The sequence below is a fragment of the Puma concolor genome, chromosome A2 (genome assembly GCF_028749965.1).
Source record: "Puma concolor isolate L17-30 chromosome A2, mPumCon1.1.hap2, whole genome shotgun sequence".
In the NCBI taxonomy this organism is placed as follows: domain Eukaryota; kingdom Metazoa; phylum Chordata; class Mammalia; order Carnivora; family Felidae; genus Puma; species Puma concolor.
The window spans coordinates 64,201,415-64,215,821 of NC_141668.1; the positions used below are offsets into that span (position 1 = coordinate 64,201,415).

At 38.1% G+C, this 14,407-nt stretch overlaps 1 pseudogene; it reads left to right on the top strand.

Moving 5' to 3' along the window:
- The first annotated feature begins 12,771 nt into the window (after positions 1-12,771).
- LOC112866695 (small ribosomal subunit protein uS2 pseudogene) lies at positions 12,772-13,667 on the top strand (annotated as a pseudogene).
- The last annotated feature ends 740 nt before the right edge of the window (positions 13,668-14,407 follow it).

A 14,407-nucleotide genomic window follows, 5' to 3' on the forward strand; every position in this document is an offset into this window, starting at 1 on the left:
GCACCATCTCTAATAAGACATAAATTGCAAAATTTTCCTTATGCTATTAGGAAAGCAAACAAAGCAATTAGTTTCTTTGTTTCTTTTTGTTTTTTTATGTCATTATTGCCAAAAGATAGACAATTTATATTTAGGCCCAAGCCTACCATTAAAAAAAAAAATTAACAACAGTCAGACCACAAGCACAAAGATAGTCATTTTCTGTTCTAAAAAACTTTGAGGGGCGCCTGGGTGGCGCAGTCGGTTAAGCGTCCGACTTCAGCCAGGTCACGATCTCGCGGTCCGTGAGTTCAAGCCCCGCGTCGGGCTCTGGGCTGATGGCTCAGAGCCTGGAGCCTGTTTCCGATTCTGTGTCTCCCTCTCTCTCTGCCCCTCCCCTGTTCATGCTTTGTCTCTCTCTGTCCCAAAAATAAATAAACGTTGAAAAAAAAAAATTAAAAAAAAAAAAAAAAACTTTGATTCCTGCACTCTGAAATATGACAGGGTCCATCTCACAGTGATTTTTAAGTTTAGCAAATCTAGGCTTAGATTGGCAAAAGGTAACAAAAAGGAAACAGGGACAAGAATATTAAGAGTTACTAAGAAAAGTAAAGGCCAGTGGAATTTTTGCATAACTGTGGCTATCAATGAGAACTAGTTTGGTCAATGGCATACGAAAATGTGCCCAACACATTAATTATTAGGGAAGGGCCAATTAAAACTACAATAATGTATCAATACACACAACAGATTGTTTAACAAGAAAATAACAATACAAAGTGATAGTGAAAACGTGGAATACCTGGAACTCTTCCACACTGCTGTGGATATGTGTGTTGGTACAACCACTTTGAAATATTATGTGGCTAAGGGCACCTTGGTAGCTCAGTGGGTTACGCCATTGGCTCTTAGTTTCCACTGAGGTCATGATCTCATGGTTAATCAGCTCGAGCCCTGAGTTGGGCTCTGCGCTGGCAATGCAGAGCCTGCTTGGAATTCTCTATCTCTCTATCTCCATCTCTCTCTGCCCCTACCCACCCAAACTAAATAAACTTAAAAAAAAAAAAAAAGATATATTATGTGGCTATATAGTGGAACTAAAAATATCTATGACCCAACAAGTCTGGACCTGGGAATGTGCTCTAACAAGAATGAGTTCTTATACTCACCAAAAGCCTGTACAAGAACTTTTACTCATAATTGTCCAAAACTGAGTTCAACTCAAATGTCCATCTACAGTAGAATGGATAAATAAATTGTGCAGTATTCATGCTGCTCAGTAATAAAAACAACAATGAACCATTGCTACACACAATTGAAGTGAATAAAATAGACATGATGTTCAACAAGATAAGACAAACTCAAAAGAGAAAATAGCATATGATTCCATTTATATAAAATTCATGAACAGGAAAAATTAACTCATGATGATGAGGGTTATAATTATGGTTACCTTTGTGAATTGACATAAGGAGGGACATGAGGGAGCGTCCTGAGGTGCTAAAGATATTCTGTATCTTGATCTATGTGGTGGTTACAGGCATCTACATTTATAAAATTTAATTGATTTGTATATTTAAGAATTGTGTACAGGGTGCCTGGGTGGCTCAGTCGGTTAAGTGACCGACTCCTTATTTTGGCTCAGGTCATGATCTCACAGTGGGTGAAATGGAGCCCCACGTTGGGCTCTGCAAAATGACAGCATGAAGGCTACTTGAGATTCTCTTTCCCTTTCTCACTGCCCCTCCCTCACTCGTTCTCACGCACTCTCTCTCTCTCCCTCAAAATAAATAAATTTTTTAAAAAAAGAAGAATGGGGCACCTGGGTGGCTCAGTCAGTTGAGCATCCGACTTTGGCTCAAGTCATGATCTCCCTGTTCATAGGTTCTAGCCCCAAGTTGGGCTCTGTGCTGGCAGCTCAGAGCCCAGAGCCTCTTTCACATTCTGTGTCTTCTTCTCTCTGTCTGCCCCTCCCCTGCTCATGCTCTGTCTCTCTCTCTCTCTCTGTCTCTGTCTCTCTAAAAAATAAATGAATGTAAACAAAAAAATTTAAAAAAAAAGAATCATGCACAGAAAAAATGCTACCAGTAGAGGCTTATAGCTTTACAAGATTATATTCTAAAATATAATTCATCTTTCTTTTTCCATCTCAGTCTCCTTAGAATATAACAAAACAACACTGCATGTAATACAGTCCATTTCAAAAGAGTTGCCAAGAGTTTAATTTGAATTAATTATTGTGTTTGGAGAAGAAAAGCTCCTCTATAATTGTATATGTTGACAGTAAGAAAGTATATTTAGCACTTCTGAATATCTTTCTGTTTACTTAACATAAAAGCTTTATTAAAGTGAGCTGCAGAATTTCTCACTGATGAAAGCATTCTTGAAAAATAAGTGTTACCTTTAGTAGCAGTTACTGCATTCTCTACAAAGGCAAATTAGGCATGGCCTGGGTCAACAAGTGGATTCAACTGAGAAGAGGTGCCTTGTGATTTTTGGAATTCTATAGAAAATTTAAATTAAAATGATTTGTACCATATAACTCTCTTGAAAAATGAAATTTGACAAAGAAAGCACTTAGAAAAAACATTCCATTAATATATACCTAAGTACTATGAACTCAAGGACCTAAGGTTTTGAGTCACTAATTCCCTATGGCAAACACTTGGGAGGTTGGAGATAGGAGTGGTTCCTCCTGCCCATGACCTCCCTTATCTGTAGAGTGGCCCAGGTACCAAGTGTACTCAATCCTTTTCAGTTATTCAATATTATTCAATATTATTCTAATAACATCTACCTCGCTTAGAGAGGAGTATAAAAATAAAAGTGATCTTACTTTTCTATTGTTAATAAGAAAAAAATTAAAGCAAACTACAGAAGACCAACCACCTAAAACATCTAATACTTAAAAAAAAAAAATCACACACACACACACACACACACACACACACACATGCACACACACACACATATACTGGAGGGGAAAGAGACAGAAAAAACTAATCTCTCCTGGGAGAGTTGTTTTCCAGTTGAGTGGAAAAAGAAATTAATCAGACAAAGGAAGGATGAAGGATCCCTTACAGAACTGAACACCAAATGCTTATACCTTTTATTATGTCATAATGACATTTTACCTGAGTGGGGCATGAAAGAAAAAGGGGACAGTTTCTGAGCAAGACACAGAAACCCTGTTCCATGGGAGAGCCGGTAACTTAAGTCCTATCTTTTGGGGAGGCCTAAGCTCCACCCTAGAGCAAGCTTTAGGGGTCCCCACTGATACCTACCCTCCGCTTAAACCCCTACTCACCACATCCCCATGCTATGCTTCAGTTGGTCCTGTTTTCATTTTGAAAAAGTAGAAGATATTCTCTAAGATGTAAGGAAAATGCTCTAGTTTCAGGGGAGTAGTTCAACCCTTCTGTTTATTCAGTCGACATTGAATAAACTTCTACTATTTTCGAAGCACATGATAGGTCCAGGGGGAAGAAAGACTACAAGAGGGAAAGAAGACATAGTCACTGAAAGGCTGACTTCAAATTGCTTAAAATCCTGCAGAGGAAATGGGAGCTGGGAGCCGTGGGGATGTTTGAAACCAACAGATAAAAACATGAACACAATTAAGGAAGTAAAAGAGAGAAAGGATATCCTAAATGCATCAAATCTAGAACAATTCAACTTTGTTTTTCCATTGGAAATAAAGATTTTTTTTTTCTGTATGAGGGATTTCCGTAGTAATAAAGCAAACCCCAAATTTTATTCCTTGGGGTTTGTTATTTTCACTGATTTTGTTTTTTAAGAGCAATGAAGAGAAAAAAAGGGATCAAGGATTATTTGGTTGAAAATTTAGACTTTAGTTTCTGTTACAGCCTTTACATGTTTTGGCTTTTGATGTGTCTGGTAATTTAAACGAAGTAAATTATTAAAGTAAGATAGGCTCATCCCCCCCATTGGAGTTCTATTAATAAAAAATGGAGGTCTGAAACCATAGTAACAAAACGCTCAACGGTAATAATTTATTTGACTTAATAACTTCTATCAGACTCACAAATGCAAATGAGAGAAATAAAAACATGAAAATAAAAATCTCTCCAAAATATTTTATTATTTATAACCAAAATACATAGAAATTTACACTCAAGAAAAATACAACTAATTTATTTTAAGATATTGAATTATTTATAACAATTATTCCAATTCTTTCTAAAAAAGATTCTCTTGTACATAATCCTCTGAACTAAATTTTGAAAAGAAGGAGAAGCAGGTTATTAGTTAGTATTTAATGAAATGTTGCTCCATGCTCCTCCTGAGATCTAGTAGCTAAGAGTAATGAAGAAATGGGTAATAGACATAACAATTTTCTACACTCCATTAAGCTAGCTAGGTAAATGGGTAAATAATACATATTACCAAAAAATGGTCAATTTGCTATTATATTAAGAGAAAAAAGGAATAATGAAGGAATTATAGAATTTTTTCTGGACTGGACCTTAGAAAATATTTAATAAATCCTTGTTTTAAAAAGAGAAGGGAGTGGGAGGCATTCACATTAAGGAAACAAACAAAAACAATATTTTAACTTTACATGGAATCAGATGATTTTGGTTCAGAATCCAACCCTGCAACTGCAAAGATTTTGTCCTTGAAAAAGCCATTTAACCTGTGTAGGCTGCAGGTTATAGGTCAAAAGATACATAACAACCTCATAGGATGGTCAGTTTCAAAGGATAGTCATCTTAAAAAAGATGCTTTCCTGGAAGATGATTTACAATCTGCATTGCTTTCCTCAAATATTGTTTATAAGCTAGAAGCCGCAGGTCAGGAAGCTCTTGAAGGGGCAACACCAGGACTGGAAAGATGAGCTTATTCACCGTCAGTTCTATGGGTTTGGTTAAGGTGTGCAGTGCTTGGATCCTCCAGGATTCATGTGGTGCCAGGTGAGCTTTGAATGCTCATGACTTATGGGCTAGTCTGTTTTGCCTGTAATTGGCCTTTCCCCCAGTGTACTGTACAAATAAAACTACTTCCCACTTGTGCAGTCCCAGAACAAAGTTAGAGAGCAATACCTTTTTAATAGGGACCCCTCCTGCAGCCTCACTAATGGTCTCTCCTGATTGTCAGGACTTGATGGTTTGACGAAGAACTCACAGAGTTCTGGGAAGGCAGTTGTAACCCATAAGCTAACGATCAGACTCAGAGCCAAAGTACCCACTGGGGCCAGGGAGGGCCTCCTGAAGGCCACAGAAACACCCTTCCAGCTAGATCTGGGGCAATTGTGAACTGCTGCTCTTGTCTGAATTATGGACACAAGGCTCCAGGGCATTTCAATTTTCCTTGAAAATTTTGATATGTACTGTTTTGATTGTTTGTACAGTAAAATGCCAGTGTACTTTGAGGTAGAGTAAGCCAGCCAAAGATTTTCTGCCCAAGTTAAAAAGTATCATAAAATCAGTGAGAAAGTTAAACCCATTACAGAAGCCTCTGGAGCCTTCGAGTCACCTGTAACAGAGACCAGCCCTCTGGAAGTACAAACACTGTGTTTGCCTGCACTTAGTAAACAAGTGAACAGGTCTCCCTTTTCCCTGGGGGAGACTTCCTCAAATAGGAACAGAAAGTAAGTCCCCTAAAATCTCACTTCATGGAGTAAAGATGTCTGATCTTGGAGGATCAAAGAGACATCACTCAAAGAGCCTTAAAGAGTGAGTGTCACTCAAAGAGACATCAAAATCCCTCCAATTCCAAGTGATTAAGACCAAAAATACCTTAAACTCATCTCAAAAAAATATAGAATGTCAGAGGGAAATAGCTAATGGTTTTAAAGATGTTCAGTGTCAGGAAAGCCTGAAGCTTTGTGCCCAGGAAGATGCTAAATGGTCAGAAAGAGTGGCAGAGTTGAAGGAACAGAAAAAAATGTTTGAAAACTTCAACACATACGGTAACAGATTGGGAATGGTAAAGAGAGCCTATTAAATTCCAGGAATGATTCTGTGCTGAAAGTGATAAACTTATCTGCTCTCTTTATAAAAGTTTACATGTTGATGGCAACAGGAAATTGGAAAGAAAGAGTAAATCAGAAAATGGAGGCCAAGATTAGGTGTCTAGCTGAAGAAATTCACTGATGATATTAACTTAAATGTTACCTTTAAAAAACTTTTAAGAGGAAAACAAGGAACATTCTTAAAGTACAGGAGGAAAATCAAATGCATAAATTACCTATAGTTCAAATCAAAAAGTCTCCAACCAGAGCAATATGAAAATTCACAGTTAAAGCAAGGTTCAAAGGTTTCAGCTGAAACCCCAGAGATTCCTGAACTATATCCTGAACACCTGTGAAATGCAACTTCACAGAAAATCAATGGGGGAGAGAATTTAATGCTTAGAAATAGAGGAGAAATTTTCCAAAGTATATAAAAACATCAGCCATAAGCATCAAACCCTTGACTCCTACAGGAAGATGGCCAAATACCTGGAGAAAAAAAATAAGGAAAGCACCATTCTTTCTGTGTAAAGTGGATTAGCTCTGTGAGCAAATAGCTCAAGAAAGTTGGTTGGCAGTTCTGTTGACCAAGGAAAAGCTCAAGGGATCCAGGGAAAGAAAATTTTCACAACGGGCAAAAAAAGGGCTGATTGGAATTTCAAATCTGGCCTTTTCTCTTCCTTTTCTTTTCTTTTCTTTTTTTTTTTTTTTCTTTTCCTTTCTTTTGAGAGAGAAAGAGTAGGCGCAGGGCAGGGGAGGGGCAGAGGGGAAAGGAGAGAGAAATCTTAAGCAGGCCCCACCCTGTCAGCACAGACCCAGTGTCATCACAGAGCCTAACGCAGGGCTCAGTTTCACGACCCTGAGATCATGACCTGAGCCAAAATCAAGAGTCAGACATTTAACTGACTGGGCCACCCAGGTGCTCCTAAATCCAGCGTCTTCAAGGGGACCATGTAGCTAGCACCTGCTATCCACATGAGGCCCAAGGCAGAGACCCACCAGGGTCAAGACATCTCTGCATCCTCAGGTCCCCAGGGGAGCCAGAGGGGTGGGCTATGAGGACCCCTAGGTGGAGGCCGATGTGCAGATTTGAGTCATGTTTACAACAGGCACCACACCCCCAACATCCACAGGCACAACGAGATATTGGATGTGTTTTCTCCTTAAATTCATTCCAAGTTGTGTCCTTTTAGCTCAGTTTGTTATTTAATTGAGGCTACATTCGCTCTCATTGAACTTTTCTATAATTATGTTAGGATTGTGTTTCCAGAATATAAATGGCTTTAATAAAATTCTTAATAATATATCATTCCCAGTTCATTGCATCCTCTAGAATTAGATCTTATGAGTATTATATTTCAATTAATTAGTTCACTATTACTTAAGTAATTAAAATTTGGCATGAGCTGGTAGGGACAATTGAAACATGAAAAACATTTTTAAATGCTATGAGATGTGACAAAAAATCTGTACAAGTAACCTCACATTTATTTCAATAAATGTTGAGTGTTTTAAAAAACAAAACAACACACACACAAAAAAACACCAAAATGACTATAATATCCCTTGCTAACTTATTGCCTTTCTTATTTGTTTAGCCCCAAATTCATAGGTTACTTTAGGGGAGTTGACATTGATAAGTATTTATTTCTTTTTTTTTCTTTGTTATGTGGTTTATAATACTCACTATTCTTTAAACATTACTAAATTGTATGCAGTCAAAACAAAGTTTCCTTATAAAGCTGTAGTTTTTTGTTGTTTTTTACTTGGAAACAATCTCTTCTAATAATTTTCTATAATTTTTCTCTTTGGTATTTTTATGGTTTCAAATTTGTACATTTAAAAGTTAGAAGTTTAAAGTCTTACATAAGTAAATATTAGAAATCCAGCATCATTTTCCCTACATCACCTGCCAGTTTTCAAATATAATTTATAAGATAATTTCTCATAATTATTTAAAATGTCACTTTTATCAGTCACTAAATCTCCATATGTATTCAGCTGTATTTCCACTGCTTTATAACAGTGATTGTAAGGATTTTAAAAACCAATGGGATAGTGAAACTTTACTTTTTTTTTTTCCTAGACAGTTAATCTTTTAGGTGAATCTAGTAGCATTTCATCAAGTTCTCCGTGCCCAAGAACAAAAAAAAATTATAGATTAATTTAGGAGGATTGCCCTTTCCTTAATGTCTTCATATTTAAGATAAAGCATACTTTAGGTTTTGTTTAAATGTTTATTTATTTTTGAGGGAGAGAGAGAGACAGACAGAGCACAAGTGGGGGCAGGACAGAGAGTGAGGGAGACACAGAATCCGAAGGAGGTTCCAGGCTCTGAGCGGTCAGCACAGCCTGACACAGAGCTCAAAATCACTAACTCTGAGATCATGACCTGAGCTAAAGTTGAACACTTAACCTACTGAGCCACCAGCCACCCCAGGAAAAAACATACTTTCGTATTAACTTCAGCTGTCATTCATTCATTACAGTTTTGCCATCCATGTTTTGCATACTTATTTTTAGGTTTGTTTGCAGTCACTTTAACTTCTTATAATTATGAGTATATGATATTTTGAGATATTAATCTTCGGTTTCCTCATCCTGTATCTTCCTCATTTTTTTCCTTCAATTGTGTGCACAGAAAATGCCTTATGAAAGGAATATGATGGGAAGATAAACCAAAAATATGCAGAACATTTTTGCTTTTTATTTGGAGAATCACAAGCCCGAAAGGAGAGTAAGGATTTGGAGAGTGAAGAAAATGCCTTGGCAAAAAAGTGGACGAAAGTAGGATTTGTATCAATCAGGATTCTCTTGGTTGCAGGTGACAGAAACTAATGGCAGGGCCTCCATCTGAAACCATACACAAACCTAAACACATGTATATACCCCACCCAGACTCCACAAGAATCCGAAGAGAAGCGAGGTAGGGCTGGATTTTCTGATAAGTATGCTTCTTCCAGCCTTATTTGTGACTCTAGAAACTTTCTGCAGCAGATGGGATGGGGACCCAATGAACCGTAGTGACAAACACATATCCTTCGGTCATTTTGTGAAGTCATTTGGAATTCATCTCTCAATTCTGTATTTTCAGGTGAGAAACAACAAGTTTCTATCACTTGCTACTGTTTTTACAGAATATTCTGTGCCACTCAAAATCCATAGACATGTGTGTTTTCTCTTGCACTCTTCCCTTGATTTCATCGATATTTCACTAGGTTTGGGGTATATGTTTCATAGTTTGAGACAATTTTGATTGTTTCCAGGTTTGGAAGCTTTTCAGATGTTTTCTTTTATACACTTCTAATGTCAATTGTAACATGCATATACAAAAGTAAATAAACAATTAGTATATAGTGACATATAAGTACAAAGTGATTCCCTCTCTCACAACACTGTCTCCAACAAAAAGAACAGCGCCTCCAAAAAGCCACACCTCCCTGCCATGCCTTGCAAGGCCAAGGCACATGACTGCATGAGATTTTATTGTATGGATATGAATCCTAAGTGAGGCCAATGTCCTCTTCTTTTTTCTTTAGTTTAGAATTTAACATATAATTTATATACAGTGCAATTTACCCTTTAAGTATTCAGTTCTGTGAACACTAACAAAAGTCCACCTTCATAGACTCACCACCACAATCAAAACAGAACAGTTCTGTCACCTCTTCCCCAAAGTAACCGCTTTCCCTTTAATGTCAATCAATCCCCACTCCACACTTCTCTTCCGGTTCCAATATGATGGCTACTCCAAGAATGTCATATAAATGGAATCCAACAGTATATAGCCTTTGAATGTGACTTCTTCCACATAATATAATGCATTTTGGTTTATCTATCTTGTTGCATGAATCAGTTCTTCACTCTTTTTATCACTGAGCAATATTCCATTTTATGGGTGTACCTCATTTTACTTATGTCTTTATCAGTGGAGGGACATTGGATTTTTTTCCAGTTCTAGTAATTCCAAATAAAGCTATTATGCACATGTGCCTACTGGCTTTTGTGTAGACACAGGTTTTCCTACGAGTAATGCCAAGTTGGATTGCTGGGTCATAAGGTAAGTAAATATTTTCTTTTAAGAGAAATTGCCAAGTGGTTCTCCAAACTAGATGCATCATTTAGAGCTTATTTCATTAATATATGAAAATTTCAGTTATTCTGCATCCCTGCCAGTACCTGGAGTTGTTACTTTATTAAAAAAAAATTCCAGTAAATATGTAGACATATATTCATGTGGTTTGTCAGATGAATAAGGATGTTGGGCATCTTTTCACATGCTGCTCTGCCATCTATATGTCTTCTTTGGTGAAGTGTTTGTGCTAATCTATTGCCATTAAAAAAACTTTTTTGTTGTTATTTGTTTTTTTTATGAGTTAATAGTTGTTTAGATGTTATTTGTATACAAGCATCTTATCAGCCAATTCCTATGGCTTTAATTTTCAATTTCTTAAGTATCTTTATTTATTTAGAATAATTAGAGCAGAAATTTTTAATTTTGACAATCCAATTTGTTAGATAGTTTAGATAGATAAGATAGATAAATAGATGATAGATAGATGATAGATAGATAGATAGATAGATAGATAGATAGATAGAATTTTGGGCAATGTATCTGAGATATCATTGCCTAACTGAAATTCACAAGGTTTTTTTTTGTTTGCTTGTTTTGTTTTTTTAACATTTATTTATTTTTGAAACAGAGAGAGAGAGAGCATGAACAGGGGTGGGGGGTCAGAGGAAGAGGGAGACATAGAATCTGAAACAGGCTCCAGGCTCTGAGCTGTCAGCACAGAGCCCAACGTGGGGCTCGAACCCACAGACCACGAGATCATGACCTGAGCCGAAGTCAGACGCTTAACCGACTGAGCCACCCAGGCGCCCCTCACAAGGTTTTTTATAGATGGTTTTACTTAGAAGTTTTATAAATTAAATTTACATTTAAATTTATTACTCATTTTGAGTTCAGATTGTATATATTGGAAATATGCACAGTGTTTAGAAAAATGGCTATCACATACGAATCACCATGTAAATATTTGCAAGGATAAAAGCTAGACTCATTGCCCCCAACAGAGTCCAGGCTCTGTCTCCTCTCTTAAGTTCACAGCCCAAGATTAAAGGAATCTTTTCCTATAACTGTAACCTAAAAAGTTCACAAGAAGGCCTTTGATTATTTTGCTTGGTTGTATGCCCCCTCCTGTGGCATAGAGGGAAGGTGCTGAGAAGGAAACTCCATGCAGAATCACATGGGAATGGATTACAGGAGGAACAAATTAATACACAAATACACAAAATGTGCTTTTCATTTTCCAAAAGAAGGTAAAGAGTGGAGCAAGCAGGAAAAAAAAATCACTGTCTACTTTTGTTCCTCAGTTTTAATTCAGTGGAATTTCTTTCTAAGTGCTGACTGAAGTAGTCAAATTGGCCACAATGAAAGCTCAGAGAACAAGTTAGAATTTAGGTAATCTGTAAGTTGAAAGATAAGTAAATAAATATCTGAAAATTCAAAGAATACTTTACCCCTTATTACTACTAAATTAAACATATGTGTAATAAATAAATATATCTATAAGCCTTAATTACCAGAAATAAAATTCATCTTACCTCAGTTAACAAATAACATTTATGTGTCTGATCTTTTTTTATATTGAAATATATTTGACATGTAACTGTGTAAAATTTCAGGTATCCAACATGTTGATTTGATACATTTATATATTATAATATGATTGTGTGTCCCATCGTAAAGATTTCTGAGGTTCCTCAATCCAACAGATGCCATCAACCTCATATCACCAGTTCATATATGAATATGGACAGAGAAGCAAACATTTGACTGTTAGCTAATATTCTAATAGGACTTCCATTTTTTATTGCCCTTATAGACTTATCTTTGAACTTAAGATCAGCTGTCCTTATCTAGATCATTTCAAGTGTTTTTATAAATTAATTTATCATCATTTCTGCGTGTAATGTTGCCCTAACTCAGCATTATATTTTAATACCTCAGAACATCTAAAAAAAATCAAAGTATTCCATGTTGTATACTTTGGAAAATAAATAATTCTGAATAATTCTCTTGGCTTTACCCTTTCACAAATCCAGTTTATTTGAATTATATATATTGGTAAGTTATTTAGGATAATCAAAGGATTCATTAATTGACTGACTCCCTTTCTGGAAGGAGAACACAATGAAATAGAATGGTGAAAGTGGTATCAGGACCAGAACAAAGGCTATGAGATATATAACTTCCACGGGGAGCAAAAAAAGAGGAGAAGCAGTACATTTGGACTTCATGCTGGCAGCCTGAGCACCTCGTAGAATACCTGGATGCCACTGTCCCCGGGGGACGGCTCCTGGATGCCACTGCCCAAGTCGGAGGCTGTTTGCTGCCGTGCAGAGCTGGTATGTGCTTCCCCAGGTCCGGCTGCCAGACTGTCTGCTGATAAACACACTACTCTGAAGCACGGCGTTGGGTAGCACAGCCTTGTCATCAATTTCCTGTATATACGTGAACCTGGAGCAAAGCAGAACTGATAGAAAAGATAGACTTTGGGGATTAGGAGAGAAATCCTGCAAAGAACCACCCTCGGCTTCTCCCTTTGTATCTCTCCTAGCCAAACATGTCAAATGCCGCCGTTGGCAGGAGACAAGAGAGGAAGGGGATGGGCAAGTGGCATTATACAAGTAAACTAAAAGTAAGTGATACATACAACAAACTTTGTCTGGATTTCTACCTTTGGAATGAAAGTCATAGCTCATCAAACTGCTGAAATCGCTTTATGTGCTGCCCAGGGAGGGGTCCATAGGGCGTTTTGCATTCCCGTCCTAACTCAGAGAGAAACTTTCACGATGTTGGGAGCCCCTGATGGCCTGCAAATGAAAGAGGAGGATGTCCTCAAATTCTTTGCAGCAGGAACCCACCTTGGTGGCACCAACCTCAACTTTCAAATGGAACAGTACATCTACAAAAGAAAAGGTGATGGTATCTACATAAAACTGAAGAGAACTTGGGAGAAACATGTGCTGGCAGCTAGAGCCACCGTTGCCGTTGAAAATCCGGCTGATGTCAGTGTCATATCATCCAGCGAGCGAGCTGTGCTGAAGTTTGCTGCTGCTCGTGGAGCCACTTCTATTGCTGGCTGCTTCGCTCCTGGAACTTTCACTAACCACATCCAGGCACCTTTGTGGAGCCGAGACTTCTGTTGGTTACTGCTCCCAGGGTTGACCACCAGCCTCTCATAGAGGTGTCTTATGTTAACCTGCCCACCATCGCTCAGTGTAATACACACTCTCCTCTGCACTATGTGGACACTGTCACCCCTTGCAACAACAGTGGAGCTCACGTGGTGGGTCTGTTGTGGTGGATGCTGGGCCGGGAAGTTATGCCCGTGCAGGTCACCATGCCTGCGCATGCCTGATCTCTACTTCTACAGAGATCCTGAATACATTGAAAAGGAAGAGCAGGCTGCTGCTGAAAAAGTTGGGACCAAGGAGGGATTTCAGGGTAAAGGGACGACTCCAGCTCCTGAGTTCCCTGGACTCGACCTGAAGTCGAGGACCGGTCTGAAGGCATGCAGGTACCCTCTGTGCCTACTCAGCAGCTCCCTCCTGAAGACTGGAGCGCTCAGCCTACCATTGAAGACTGGTGTGCAGCTCCCTCTGCCCAGCCACTGAATGGGCAGGAACAACCACTGGATGGTCTTAAGCTGCTCTTCTACAAAGGCAAACAAAATAGAAATGAGGTTGACAGAAAATAAACAGTTTCAAAAAAATTGCCCAAATCACCAAAATTAAAAAAAAAAAAAAAAATAGACTCTAACTTTTCCCCCAAAGTGCTTGTTAGCAAAAATAAAAGAATAGAAAATCAAACAGGGAATAAATTAATCATAACTATTAAAAGCAATGCTTGTTGTCTACTTACTCAGCGCCAGCTTACATAGAAATTTCACTAGGGGCGCCTGAGTGGCGCAGTCAGTTAAGCGTCCGACTTCAGCCAGGTCACGATTTCGCGGTGAGTTCGAGCCCCGCGTCAGGCTCTGGGCTGATGGCTCAGAGCCTGGAGCCTGTTTCCGATTCTGTGTCTCCCTGTCTCTCTGCCCCTCCCCCATTCATGCTCTGTCTCTCTCTGTCCCAAAAATAAATAAACGTTGAAAAAAAAATTAAAAAAAAAAGAAATTTCATTAAAGTTCACAACAATGCAATGAGACTGGTAATATTGGATATTAAATCAAGGTGATGAAATGAAAACTTAAAGGTGAGATAACTTGCCCTGAATTTTGAACGTGGTCATCTTACTCCAAGTCCCGTATTAATAAACACACATACTGCCCCTCTCATATCAGTGCTGCCCCCCAAAGTATGAGGAATGAGAAGCTTTCAGAGTAACAAAGCACCATCTAGGAAACTACATGACCTGAGAAGACACTCCTTTAGAAGGAGTTGATA